This window comes from Lissotriton vulgaris, chromosome 3_1 (genome assembly GCF_964263255.1).
Source record: "Lissotriton vulgaris chromosome 3_1, aLisVul1.2, whole genome shotgun sequence".
NCBI classification, from domain to species: Eukaryota; Metazoa; Chordata; class Amphibia; order Caudata; family Salamandridae; genus Lissotriton; species Lissotriton vulgaris.
Genome location: NC_141689.1, coordinates 450,813,950 through 450,829,183, shown reverse-complemented (window position 1 = coordinate 450,829,183; position 15,234 = coordinate 450,813,950). Strand labels below are relative to the sequence as shown.

At 45.2% G+C, this 15,234-nt stretch overlaps 1 protein-coding gene across 1 annotated transcript in view; it reads left to right on the top strand.

The window, feature by feature from the left end:
• DIMT1 (DIM1 rRNA methyltransferase and ribosome maturation factor) overlaps window positions 1-15,234 on the top strand; it is a 177,820-nt gene that overhangs the window by 13,396 nt on the left and 149,190 nt on the right. The gene's annotated exons all lie outside the window — the stretch shown is intronic.

The window sequence follows — 15,234 nt, the reverse complement described above, 5'->3', positions numbered from 1 at the left end:
TTGCTGTGGGCTGGTACAGAACTGGGTGATGGATAGTACCCTTAGCAGTTTTGTCTTATGTAAGTGTAAGAGTGTCAAGCGGTAAAAGGAAATAATTATTCAGCTTTTATGAACTATAATTGATTGCCCAACGATTGAGTGTTATGCTATTAGTATTAATGTGGGTTATATATTATACTTGGGTTGAAGTTACATTTATATAGCACTTACAACCCCATAAAAGGCAATGTAGTACTTTATGCCAGACAGCACACTGCTAGAACCCATGGTTAGTAGATTTGTTTTTGAGGGGGGGGGGGGGGGGGGGGGTTAAAATGTTTTTTTCAAGTTGGGATTAGTGTTGTGTTCATAAGGAAACCATGCTATGCATTACTCCAGGTTCTATGTGGTTCAGCTAATAGGAGTTGGGTATGATCTGTAGTGGAATATATGAATTTATGCATTGGTTGGCGGTATTAATAGATGAGCTACAAGAGATTAGGGCCAGATGTAGGTCGCCCAATACCGGTCGGTAATGGCCGAAATTACCGAATTTTGTCCGTCACCGACCGGTATTTGGCATTTGCCGACCGGTATTTGCCATTTGGAATGTAGGTGGCATTTTTGTAGGATTCAGTATTTTACCGAATCAGTAACTTAAGGAATCAGTAAATTACCGATTTCTTAACATACCGATTTGGTAAATTACTGAATCCGTAATGTAGAGGGCACTCAAGTGAGTGCATTCCTCAGTTAAGGATTCGTTATTTACCACCAACTACAAATTGGTGGTAAATAAAGAAAACCTTTGAAAAAGCAATTTTTTGCTTTTACAACACTGTGATGTGGCAGACATACATGCCCTTCGGGGATGTATGTGTGCCACATGCGGGCACCCATGCACTATTCAGGGGTGCAGCAGGGTGTCAATGTGACACCCTGGCACCCTTGTATGTGTTCCCTATTTACCATTCATTCCTATGGGCCTCCAGGCCCATAGGAATGAATGGGAATTACCGATTCGGTAAATACTGGATCGGTAAATACAGAATTTTACTGATTCAGTAACATTTATCGAAAAATTACCTACATACTATTTACCTATTCTTAAATACCGAATCGGTAAAATTCGGTATTTAAGAATCGGTAAATAGTGTTTACCTACATCTGGCCCTAAGTATTGTTAAGTTGCGGAGGTATTATTTTAAAGGAGAGGTTGCTAACTGTAAAATGAAGTTTGGGCAATTTGCAGAGAAGCAATAATGGGGAGTAAGGCAAGCATGCGTGACTCTCACAGAGCGGCGTCATGTAGAAGATGGAAGACAGGAGATAGTCATTGGAAAGGAAAGGGAAAGTCAAAAATCAGACTTTTTTAAGTCCACGTCGGTTTTCAAGCATGATTTTCTCTCTATGATTCCTCATCACAATTCAGGGGAGATGTAAGGGATAATTTAAAGGTTCTCTTTTGACACCTGTTCCCAGTGGGAAGTTGAGCGTCAAAAGGATGACTACCCATTACAGAGTGGCTTACAGCGGCCCTCTTTTCTTTCATTGCATCACAGCTCTTTTTTCAGCTTGTTTACATTGTTAGGTCAGCTTAAGTGCTCTTTGCTTTGAGAGCCTGGTGCCATACTTGACATCATTTAAAGCCTTGTCCCACGCCAAGGGGGATCCCACTCCACAGATTGAAGACCACTGTACTACACATAATAACAAGCATTTACAATGCAATAGGTCTCGTAGCATTAAAGTTTGAGTTATTGGCATTGTATATGACAATGCCAATAGTTATACATTTTGCAAATGTGACACCTATAGCATTTGTAATGCAATATGTGTTGTATTTACGTGACTTAGATGTATTGATATTACCAATAACAATGGCTTTTAATTTTTTTATTAATTTATACTTAAATAAAAGTTATTGTAATTGAGTCAGTGGAAGGGTGAAGTGGGTCGTGTCCCAGAATGATGTGGTGGTGTCCCCGAGTGATGTGGTGGTGTCCCCGAGTGATGTGGTGGTGTCCCCGAGTGATGTGGTGGTGTCCCCTAGTGATGTGGTGGTGTCCCCGAGTGATGTGGTGATGTCCCAGAGTGATGTAGCGGTGCCCCTGAGTGATGTGATGGAGTCCCAGAGTGTCCCCAGAGTGATGTGGCGGTGTAAATGAGTGATGTGGTGGTGCCCCGAGTGATGTGGTGGTGTCCCCGAGTGATGTGGTGGTGTCCCCGAGTGATGTGGTGGTGTCCCCGAGTGATGTGGTGATGTCCCAGAGTGATGTGGTGGTGTAAATGAGTGATGTGGCGGTGCCCCTGAGTGATGTGGTGGAGTCCCACAGTGTCCCCAGAGTGATGTGGTTGTGTAAATGAGTGATGTGGTTGTGTAAATGAGTGATTTGGTGGTGTCCCCGAGTGATGTGGTGGTGTCCCCGAGTGATGTGGTGATGTCCCAGAGTGATGTGGTGGTGTAAATTAGTGATGTGGCGGTGCCCCTGAGTGATGTGGTGGAGTCCCAGAGTGATGTGGTGGTGTAAATGAGTGATGTGGTGGTGCCCCGAGTGATGTGGTGGTGCCCCGAGTGATGTGGTGGTGCCCCGAGTGATGTGGTGGTGTCCCTGAGTGATGTGGTGGTGCCCCTGAGTGATGTGGTGGTGCCCAAGAGTGACAGTGCCCCTGAGTGATGTGGCGTTGTCCCTGAGTTATGTGCTGGTGTGATGTTAGGTCGCTTATTGCAGAATAGAATCAATACAAGCAGTCACTGTCAGGCTACCGTGAGGGTTTCTGTGGAAGGGTGGCTGGCGCTTGAATCGCGCAGTACAGGCAGCATTCTTTCAGGACAAATGTCATATGGGAGGATTGTCGCTGAGTATAGGAGCTGTGCACACAGCACGGCGAAGGTCCGATTGGCCTTGAGGACAGCCTGGCAGTGCCAGGAGGGCTTTTTTGGTAGTTCAGTGTGTGTGTCTGTGTCGGTTTTTGGGTGTTTGTAGGCCTGTTTTTTCTTGGTGCGAGTGCGGGATTTACTGTTGGTTTCCTTGATATTACCACAAACCGTGCCTGCAGCAAGCACACACAAGTGTTTTCAATACACAGGAACCTATTTGTTTTGTCAAGATATTCCTATTACATTATTGAGCTTTTCAGGCTGTCATTTAGCTGTTAGCTGGAGCTGTTCAGTCAGCACGCAGGGCAGCATGCAGGGGCGTAGCTATCGCTGGTTCAGCAGGTACAGTGGCACCGAGGCCCGGTGGTGTGAGGGGCCCAATGCATCCCACCTATGACTGTATTTTGCTACATAAACCTGTGCTAGCAGGGCCTGTGGTCCTTGCCTGCACTAGGGAACATGCTACTATTGCTATGCTACCTTGTGCATCCTGGAGTGGGACTGGGTAAGGGGGTGTGCAGTACTGGAAGTGTGCATCTATTTAGGGGTGTACTGCGCAAATAACGGGCACAGGAGTCAGACACACCTTTATTCCGCTGTTCACGGAGTCAAGGGTGGTAGATGCTTATGCCTGTTTCTTTCTACTTGCTGATGCTGGCTTATGTTTATTATTCACGAGAACGTCCTTGTTCAGCACTGTTTGTTTGTGGGCAGCGAGGGGGAACGGAAGCACGCAGAAGGAAATTACATCAGCTGGCATTCTCATGACTGTCCCAAGCGCTAAACACGGGCTCGAGCTTCCAGCACTGAATGCCACGGAATCCTACCCAATATTTGAGATTTGAGAGGGGCAGTAATGGCAGGGAACTTTCTTAAACTTCATTCTATTCACACTGCAGACATTGTTTTCTCATTAGTGAGAAAGAAGTGGTAAAATAAACTATACCGTTACCAATCGACAAGCGCTAAAAACGTCTTATTTCGTAATGGACAGTGTGTGTGTGCGTGGTGGGGGTAATATCGCAATATTCTTCAGAGGAAGTGCAGGGAATAGTATACCTCAGATCCTCGCTGTGCCGGAGCCGTTGTGACAAAGCGGCACATGATTTGAAAACCGGCCGGGGCTAGGCGGTGGATATGGGCAAGGCAGAGTACATCTAGAAAGTGCACAGCATGTCTCGAGCCTGCAGGAAATGAGAGCAAACTGGGTAGGCCTGGCGAGTTTCTCTTGCATGCCCATGAATGCTTTTTACTATGCATAGAAGAGTTGTCAAAAGTGTAATAATGTGCCGCCCACCTCATGCCCTCAATTTTCGGCCCATAACTTCTCTCCTGTCAAAACTTCTTGAAATCTGCCCAGTTTAGTGGTTTTCTTAATTTTCGGATGCAGGGCCAGCCCTTGGCAGCGCACTAACTCAATAACTAGAAAAATCTCTACTAGTTCCTTGCTAACAAAATATTTATGCTTTGCCTGGACTCTGATTTAACGCCCAGATACCGCTGCGTTTCGCGCTTAAATAAATCACTCTGTGGCTCTGTCGCCAGCAGCATGCACGCCCTCCATGTGCAGCATTCACGCTGCGTCTGCAGTATATTTTTAGCTGGATCACAAAGCTGAATGTCCCCGTGTTTAGTTTATTCCAAAGAGAGGATGAAATGAGGAGCTCCAAAGAAAGCATGAAATGACGAGCTATCAATGGGCACTAACTGAGAGGTGAGATGGGATGTCAGAGAAAACGAAATCATTAGTTACAAGTCGAGGCATTATATACATTGAACCATTGTATATAGTCAAGACTTTGATGCAAATTCAATATGTCATTTGCATGCGCTTCATTTAATCAATCTCAAGAGGAGAATATGCTGCGTCCTGCCTATCAGGCAGAAAAGTGTAACCTAAACATTACAAAAAAATGTCAGTAAACGTACAGTCGTACCTTTACAGCATGCATTCAGTAAATAAAAACAAAGGACAACATTCACCCTCTCATCTGCCTAAACACGAACCACTTTATAACAATAATAAGCGTTAAGTCTGAAGTTTCTCACTTGGGTCTGTCAGTTTCAAGAAACACAGAGTTCTCTTCAAACCCACTGACAATATGTGGGTGAGGTAGCGGTCAATAATCTGCGGTAGTGGAAAACACTCTTACAACCTGGATGTATCCGTCTAAACTATTTTCAAGTGCATTGAACAGCAAACAGGACACTGAGAGAATTTATGTCAGTTGAGTAATAGCAATGTGTAACATGCATGCCGTTAAACAGGGCTTTAAGTGCCCGGTCCTGCCGATGCTCAGCACTGGCATTTCTAAAACCAGGATGCCAAACTCCGAGGCGTGGAACGCAGGCGAGAGAGGCGGGCTCTACTTCGATAGGCAGGAGCCTGCGAAGTTCCGGCAGATTCCCTGCCTCTGTAACAGGGTAGCAGTGACGTAGCTCGTCCGAAGTGCGGCACCTTGGAGGCAGAGGGAGCCCACAAGCAAACAGGGATTCCGGGAGAAGAAAGCAGGGATTCCAGGAGTGATGCGGTTCTCGGTAGGGAGCAGGAAATGCATAACGGTGCGAGGAAGCAAGAAGAGCCCGGTGAGTGTGGGGGAGGGTGTAGCGTGTGTGGGTGTAACTGTGTGTGTGCGCGTGTGTAGCTGTGCGTGTGTATGTATATTTGTGGCTGTGTGTTTGTTAGCTGTGCGTGTGTATATGTGTGTCTGTGTGCGTGTGTCCCGATGCATTGTGCCTGCGTGGGTGTATTTGTGTGTGCGCATGCATGAGTGTGGCTGTGTGTGATTGAGAGAGGCTGTGAATGTGAGACAGGAGAGATGCACGGCGCCGGGCTGGGCGTGCGCACCCACGAGGAGAAATCTCCGCGCGTGCCCATCTCCTGTCTCAGATTCCCAGGACATGGGCAACAATAGTTGTCGAGCTAGACGCATGCTTCGCATGCGTACTCTAGCTCGACCTAAAAACTGGGTAGAACGTCTTTTGTGTGTATGGTCTCTTCAGTTAGTAGACCACTATTTTTTTAATGTTGATTTGTTAAACATACAAGCTATGATCAAAACTAAATATGGAAATCCTAAATCCTGACGACTTAAATTCTCAAGTGAAGTTTCATATCTCATATCTTGGTGCACTGTGTTTCAAAACTTGGATGGGCATCTTTTGCAGTTTGAGAGGAACAGCCTTGGCAGATTATAGTGCTTCTTTGATCATGCTTAATTTACAGTGTTGAGGAAGCCCTAAACTCCACTTGTCTGGAACCCAAACTTTTCTTGATTTACTTAATATCAAGATTTAAAATAAAAATTAAGTGCATTCTAGCATTTTCTCATATTCAGTGTTCAGCTGTACGGTGTTTGGGAGATTGATTAACACGGGATTTTCTGGCTTCCTAGTTGAGCATATGATGGGACTGCTTATGACACCAGGGTGCTGCTGTTTAAATACAACCACTTGAACTCTTGATTTTTGTGCAAGCTTTTGTTTCATAATGAGCATAGAGGAACATTATGACATTAGCATCTTTCTGTTATGTGTACAAGTGTAGTTGTAGCTCAAAATAATGATCCTGTTTGTGCTAGGACCCAGTCATACACTTGGGCTATTTAAAGATTATTATAACCTGCGTGTGTGACTAAATCACAGTGACTCATTCACATGTAAGAGTTATAAGGTTTTGTATAGATTATAAACTGTCGTGCCTTTCCGGCATGTTTCTGACGCGTGCTCTGCGCTGCCTGCTTATGTGCCTCTGCCCCACCAAAATTCCCACCTTCTCGTATTCAAGCTCACATTTGCTATGTACTGCAAACATCTTGAGTAAAACCATGAGCCCTGGGAGCTCAGCCGTATCTGCATATTTCTCAGATCAGGACCACCATAATAGAGACATACTGTGGCCTTCTCAAAGCTCAGTAACTAGATGATAGAAGTAGTAGAAAATTGAGTAGACATAGTAGCTGTTAGATTGTTGTTTTTATCCTCGGTGTTTTACTTCACTAGTTTTGCACGTGACTATCACCTGAGCAGAGCACCATCACCTGTTCACATTTGCAGCTCTCTTGATCTAAATTATTCTTACAAATGTTGTATCAGCTTTCCAATATACTTCTGGGTTATCATCGCTGTGCGCATGGCATATGTATTTGATCGATTTACTTCAAACATTTGAGTCTCTATTCATGTGGTCCATAATTCAGAATTTTCTAAAATAACCTCAAGAACCATTTTATTAAGGTGGATATGGTAGAAAAGTCATACTTGGTGGTAAATGGCAAATCTTTTGAACTTTGAAAAGTAAGCATAGACTCGTATAGTAATGTGATCTTGGGTTTGGACATGTGGAAAGTGGCATTGTGGCATCACTTGTCGCTTGAAGGATAGCTGTGGTCTTGTGAGGGAGTGATGGGGGGCCTGAGTCGGTAAGATGTGTAGCCTGAGGAAAAAGATGTAACCAACAGTCTGTCACCATGAGCAGCCTTTAGCAGACTAATCGGCATTTGAATAGCATGACTATTGCATGAGCTGCTGTGACCTAACCTAGCAGCTCCAGTCACAGACTGGCACATTGGCAATATTAACAGCATCTTGAGATACTTATTTAAGCTATATCTGTAGATTTGTAGTATTTTGGCATATGGTGCACATATAATACTAGCAGTTCTGATGGTATTTTACTTTCTGGCACATAAAATGAATTGTTAAGTATATAACAGTGATGAATGTTCCATTTCCTACCATAGTATTTGTAATTGTTATTATTTCTTTTGAATTACGTTTGTGGTGTTCCCTGTGTCAGCTGGACACTTCTCTTTTGGTACACATTTGTCTGCTGTACATCCCTTGTTTCTATCGGATGCGTGATTTTCTTGTAAGGAGACACAAAACACTCTCCGGGGCAGAGGTAGATCTTCAGCTATTAGAGCATTAAATCAATTTCCCTTCAACACAGTCTTTAAATGTAGGGTTTGCTTTTTTGGGGTGTTAGACTAAAAGAGTGTGTTATGTGACTATCATTTTTAGGTTTTGCATGCACAGCACTTGCACTGTGCTTGTGAAATCAATTGTTTTTAATATAAATCTTAAAAGGGACTTACATCCCACTCCCTCGCTTTCCTGGCTTTTCATTGGTTCCTGTGCTAGTCACTTTTCCTACATTTCGATTTGCTATAGTATATTTTGCTGCATTTACCAGTGTTTGTTAGGCGTTTGCTTCTCTTATCAGTTTTCCGTAGCCGAAATGCTCTTAGCATCCGTTTTGGTGGAACTATATTTTCATAAAGTTTCTGCTTTTTCGTCTTACAATAGATTTATATAGCTCAGCTTTTCATCCTGAGAATGAAGTGATTTGCCCAGAATCCTAGGCTGTTGCGCCGCTGAGACCTGGACTGGGATCCACAGCTCTTGAGTCAGCAGCTCTGACTGTGCGCCACATCGTCTCCACTCCCGAGATACTTATCAGAAAGCTCTTTCCTTCGTGCTGGACGAGATCAGAGAGGAACCCTAGACCTGTTTAAGACTCTCCCTGTAGGACTGCTATCAGTACATTTTTCCGCAACTGAGATAGCATAAAGTAAAACATTTTCTTTTTTGCTGCACACTTTATTGTGAAATTAGAGACTGTTTTTACCGGATTCACTGAGAAACTCTGCGTGTGTCTCGAGTGCTGTTGTCTCTGGCGCCTTTCATCAGTGAACCCCTGTGTATTCCCAGTCTTGTGAGTGCTTCTGAGGAGCAGCACCCCTTCTGTCCCTGCGCCACATTCCATTAGCCCATGAAGGGTGGCATCTTTCAGGCCCACGCGTTAACGGACCGAGTGCACGTGCAACGCAGGCGTGTGAGGGAAGGTTACGGTTTTACCTGTACTACACAGTTAAGTCATCATTATCACAAACATCGCCTGCAGCAAGAACAAATGCATGCACTCTTATATACCCTACAAAATGTTATCTGTATAAGTCCAAAATTGTTCTGGGTTGCAAATATGGGCCACATATTAGCGATCTGATTCACTAACGGGGCCCTCTTTTATTGTGGTGCCAGGCCCTATTTTCCGTCCCAGTCTAACCTTAAGGAACGCGGTTACCGGGAAAAAGGGGGCCCTTAATAAACAAGAGTCAGAACTCTTGAAATGTGGGTCATTTGAAAGTGAGGCGTTGAAACAGTGAATGGCACAAGTTAAATTAATACCTGGTTACCATTCTTTTTAGGTCTTGCCTAGACAGCGCTTGCTCTCTTTCTGTGCGAGACATGCTGTATTCAGGATATGGGCTTTTAAAGTGCAGCCCATTTTCAAAGACTGACTCTGTTACATATGTTGTCACTCGGAGGTTGTGAGCACTTCTTCTTTCTTTAAACTAGAGCACTGGAGACCAGTGCTCGTGGTTTACAGAGCTCTGTTGTAAACATGACTGTAAATCTTCCCACATTTGCTGTGGAGTCAAAAACGGAGGTCTGTTTTGGCTGCAGGTGCTTCCTCTGCCCTCCTGCTTTTGAAACGCCAGGCCTCGCGTCACCTCCGTCTCAGAACTCAACAAGCATTTGCAATGCAATAGGTCTCGCATTTGCAAGAGTTTGAGCTATTGGCATTGTAAATGACAATGCCTTTAATATATGGGTTTTGAAAACCTACAAGCTGTGAGTAAACACACACTTTGTTCTCATAGGCTTTGCTTAAAAAGCATTGTCATTTACAATGCCAATAGCTCAAACTCTTGCAAATGCGATACCTGTTGCATTGCAAATGTCTGTTATGTCTTGGATGCTCTTTCTCGAACCAATTTGAGCTGTGAAATCAGTCCTGTGCTTTCAAATACAACCCTGAATATGCTCCAAGTCCAATCAGCCGCACCCCTGAAGGTGTTTAGTTCCTCATGAGGAAGGTTTTCTGCTTTCGCCCTACTTCCCCAGTGCGTTGTTTAAGCTAACATAATCTTGGCTGAGTATGATGCCATATTAGGTGTTCGTAACAGTGCTGAGAACACAGAGGCGTGTTTTCCCCTGTTAATATCCATTGCTAGAAATTATGAACACTAGAGACTTGCTTCCTCTATCTTGCTCCTCCTGCATCATGTCTCTTTCTGTCACTCTTTCTCTTCATCTCTGCTTTCGACTTCTCTTCATTACACTCTTATGACGCCCCCACCGCCTTGCCCTTACATCTATTTTTCTTTTCGTCACCTTAGCTTACTTTATTCCTATTGCCTTTTTACCTACTTTCTTTCTTACTTTCTCTGTCTTCCCTTCCTTTGCTTTTTCTCTCCATCTTTTCTTCCCTGCTTCCACTTTGCCATTGAATCATAAGGGTTAGGTAATGTGTATGGTCTGAATGCGTGAGTGTGAATATTCTGCTAGGGATTCTTTTTAGTCTTACAGTTTGAGATTCCCTGTAATTATGGTTCAGTTCCACAAAAGAAGTGAAGCTCTCCCAGCCGAATTGTTGCTGCCACTGTGCAGTGGGGGCACAGTTAGAACTATGGCTTTTTACACTGGTTGTGTGCTTGCTGTCTTTGGACATAGGAGGCCACACAGTAGATCGGAACCACAAACGGGAAGGACATTACAATCTCAAAGAGCCCTATGGCCTCAGCACTGAGACGGATATGGCAGCCACAGCGCACAGCAAATCTATAATTGTGTGAAAAACGCTGTTACTGCACATATTGCCTTTCTCAACAATCAGTTATAACACTTTTACGAAGTTTCAGTAGCTTATATTGCACAGCTGCTCACCAAGCTAAAATTTACAACAACAAAAAATATTATTAATCACATAGGGGAAACCTAATGCATTTACCAATGCTTGTTATGCCTCCATTCACTTAATTGCAACAATATGGGACTGACTAAAAGTTCAAAATCTGCCATTGATTACAACTAAAGAATGTTAGGCAAAAATGTAAACTAGCATTACCAAAGCCATTCGGTCTGGCTGTTAATAAGTGAAAGTTGTTATTTATTGACAAGCATGTGTTGGGTTATGTGTGTAGGGGTGAATGTGATAGTTAACAGATGATTGTATGACTAAATGATCGACTGCTTGGATAACTTACAGGATCAATTAGGTATTATATGGAGGAATGCTTGCATGAGTGCATTGATGGCTAGCTCAATGAATTGGGAAGCGCATGAATGGATGGATTTAGACAGGTTTCACCAAACATAGAGCCTTTGCTTATATTAATGTAAGTCATTTTCCTATGTGATTGACCTAGTGTATGTAAGAGTTTACTGTCAATTAGTTATTGTGGTTTGTATTTTATATGTATGTTTAACCAGGGAACTCCACAGTTCCCTACTAGAATATAGAATCTTTAGATTAATTTCTCTTTTGACTGCCTGGCTGAAAGCAGATGCTGTGCTGCACTAATTAAGAGCTGTCAACGTTATCCTGGATGTTAATACTTTGCAACAATTGGCAACGAGTTAAAGAGGTGTATCTTTCATCACAGTGGTACAGGAACAATATCCTTTTTTTTAAAAAAATATTTTTATTTGCATTTTGTTTATTTCTTAACAGTATAGTCATGTAATTAGCAACATTCATCCCCCTACTCCCGCCCCTCCACAAACGTATTTTACTACTACATTTCAAATAGTACATGTATGGTGTCCAATCCTCCGGTGAACAGGCTTCTCCCAGTACCCCCTCCCACACCCTCCATCCGATGCCCACTTGACCCTGTAAATTTGTACCAAGCTCATCTCTCTCCCAGTCCCCCATCTAGCCCATGATAGTGTCTCCACCTGGACCAAACCCTACGAAACTTCCTAGGACACCCTCTAGATTTATAGGTCACTCTCTCGGCCGCCATGTAAAGGTCCAACCCATTTCTCCACTCCTCCAACTCCTGGGGAGTATGTGACGCCCAGTGTTTCGCTATGTCTCTTTTGGCCACTACTAAGGAAGATTAGGAGAGGTCGCGGAAGATCCAAATCATTAGTCATTCCCAGTAACGCCAGCTTAGGCTCCTGAGGTAGCGGCACCTCCAATATCTCCCTCAGTTCCGTAAAGATGTGGTTCCAGTATACTTGAATCACCTCACATGCCCATATTATATGGTAAAAATCTCCGCCTTCCCGATGGCAACGGAGGCATCTGGTGTCCTCTAGTTTCCCTATTTTATGTGGTCTAACCCTGTCATAATACGTTCTGTGTAGCACGTTGTATTGGACGAGGCGGAGCCTGGACTTAATCGCCACTTCTCGAGGGTGCATCAATACTAGGTCCCAGTCTAGGTCGTCCAGTGCTCCCACTTCACCCTCCCATGTATTTCTGAGTTTCGCCAGATCCCCAAGCATATTGTTGGTTAGAGTTTTGTAGGTGAGTGAGACTGCCTTCCCCTGTATCTGCTCCTGCAGGAGCCTGCCCTCCAGAGGTGCATATTCTGGGAGTCCCGACATGTGTATGTTCTGTGCTCTCCAAGCATGGGGCAGCGGTGTGTACTTGAAGAGCTGTGAGTGTTTGAGCCCAAACTCTGACCTCGGAGCCGGAAAGGATTTTAGTTCCCCTTTAGAAATCACGTCTCCTATAGTAGAGATCCCAATATCGTCCCACCGATGAAAACCTTTGAGTTTAAGTTCGGTTAGCCACGTGCAATGTCATAGAGGCGTCTGCCGGGAAGGAGTCTTCTCCAAGCCTGTACGTTTCGTGGCCATGTTCCATGCCCGTAAGGTTATACGAGTCGCTGGAAGCAGTGTCTTCCGAACGGGGCCTCCGTATAGATAATGTAGTAGATTGTGTGGGGAGAGTTTATGACGTTCTAGGACGTATGTGGGATGTAGCCATTCATTAATTGGAGTCAGATGTTCCGCCCAGTAGTCGGCGTCCAGATTCGGGAGTGAAATACCTCCACTATACTGATGCCTTTGGAGAGTGGTCAGCGCGATTCTCTGCTGTTTTCCGAACCAGAGAAAGGCCCTGAGATCTGCGTGGACCTTGCGCAGCAGCTTCTCCGGGAGTGCATAGTATTCATTCTGAAGGGCGTATAAATATTTTGGGAGAATAATCATTTTGTACATGGCCGCTCGGCCCAGGAGAGTAAGCGGTAGTTGTCTCCAGCGCTCCATATCGGCATTCGAATTCAGCATGACTCTCTATATTTTTTTGTAACTAAAGTTTCTTATTTAGGGTGATGTAAATCCCGAGATATTGGAAGCCCTCCGTTGTTTTAATCAGTTGCTCAGGCAGTGTCGTCCAGTGGTCGCCTCCCTCCGGGTCGTATAGGATCGATTTGTGCCAGTTAATTTTGTATCCGGAGTAATTACCATATTGTTCTAGCTCCAGGAACAGCTCCGGGACAGTGGCCCCGGGGTTGGTGATGTACAGGAGCACATCATCCTCATAAAGGGATAGCTTCTCCTGGGCCAAATCAGTTTCGATTCTCCTGAATCCAGAGATCATTGGATTTTGCCGGACCCTAGCAGCTAGTATCTCGATGGTGAGTGTGAATAAGAGGGGCGATAGGGGGCAGCCCTGGCGTGTCCCTCTTTGGATCGGGAATTCACGGGACAGTCTCCCATTTACCTTCACCCTAGCTCGCGGCATGGTGTACAGGAGCCGGACCCAGGTCTGAAACTTGGGGCCAAAGCCAAATTTTTTTAAGACTGCTTCCAAAAATGGCCAGTGGACAGCATCGAAGGCTTTCTCTGCGTCCAGGGAGAGAAACCAGTGCGGAGTGCCTCTATCTCTCACCTCCTGCAACCAGTTGTGGGTGCGTCTAAGGTTTAGCTTGGTAGCCCTGTCTGGCAGGAAGCCGGTTTGATCCAAGTGTATTAGGTCCGGAATCACCGACCTCAATCGTAGCGCTAAGACAGTCGCGAGAAGTTTCGCCTCAGTATTCAGGAGGGAGATGGGTCGGTAGGACGTGCATTCCTCCCTTGGTTTGCCCTCTTTATAAATTGGGATAATTGTCGCCCTGAAGAGATCTGTGGGGAGCCTCCCCTCCTCAAATGCCCCTAGAAAGAGGTTCCTCAAATGGGGAGCCAAGATATCCGTTGTGTACTTGGAAAATTCTGCCGGGAAATCATTTGGTCCCGGAGCCTTCCCAGGCCGCAATCTAGCCAAGGCTACCGAGATATCGTCTGCCGTGATGTCCGTCTCGAGCATCGCAAGGGCCTCGCGGTCCAGCGATGGAAGCTCTGTCTGTTCCATGTATTGAAGGGCATCATCGCACGAGCCTAAATCTCTAGCCGTGTTCGTAGTATGTAGCAAAGGCCTCGGCAATATGCAGATCTGAGCTACCAACCACCCCATCCGCATCTCTCACCTGTTCCACCCATCGTTCTGCCTGCTCCTTTCTACCTAGCCACGCCAGGAGTTTGCCTGACTTATCCCCAACGTCGTATAGACTGTGGAGGGTGGCCAGGTTTTGGGTCTTTGCCTCATTAGTCATTAGCTCCCTATACTGGCGTTGTATATCTATCAGTATCCGGAGAGTCTCGGGGCGTTTTGTACGTGTATGTTCACTCTGCAAATCTACTATGGCTCGTTCAACAGCAGCCACCTCCCCCTGTCGCTTTTTTTTTTCCTCACCCAGTCTATTTTGTATTCTGTCTCATCACAGGTTTCAAGGCTTCCCATAGGGTTACCCCTGACGCGACTGATCCTTTGTTTTCGGCCATGTACACCCTTATATCAGCTCTTACCCCTTTCAGCACCGTTGGATTTTTAAGGTCCCATGCTGTGAGGCGCCAGGAGGTCCCGCCAACCTCTCGATTTTGTCCCATTCTCACCAATAAGGGTGAGTGGTCCGATATTCCCCTTGCTTTGTACTCGGCTGCAGCATCTACGGTCACGTACTGTCTGGGCATGAATATATAGTCCAATCTTGAGAACACCTTCTGTGCGGCCGAGTAGAAAGAGAAGGTCGCTTGGACCGGATGCAGCCATCTCCAGACATCTGTGAGGCCTAAAGTGGTAATCATCTGAGCTAGGGGGATCCTGGTCTCCCTCGAGGGAGGCACCCCTGATCTGTCCATTACTCTATCCATAACATCATTGAAGTCTCCACCTATTATTTGGATAGTGTCGGCTGTGTCGAGGTATGTTGGCCAATGTTTTAAGTGTGTTTGCCTGCAGTTTGGGAGGTGTATACACTGATATTAACGTGTAGGTGCGTCTACGCCATGCCCCCTGCACCCCCACACATGTCCCCAATGGATCCGCCCAAGTGCGTATAGTGCGAAAAGGGGTGGTGTTTTTTATGATGATTGCTACCCCTCTGGAGTCAGTGGTGTACCCCGCATGCGCCAGTACTTTATAGTGACCCCTGGCTATAAAGGGGCAATTGGCACCCTTCAGATGGGTTTCCTGTAGGAAAGTAATATCTGGGCTCATCCTTTTAAGGTAGGCGCTTCCTAATCCTCTTTTAATC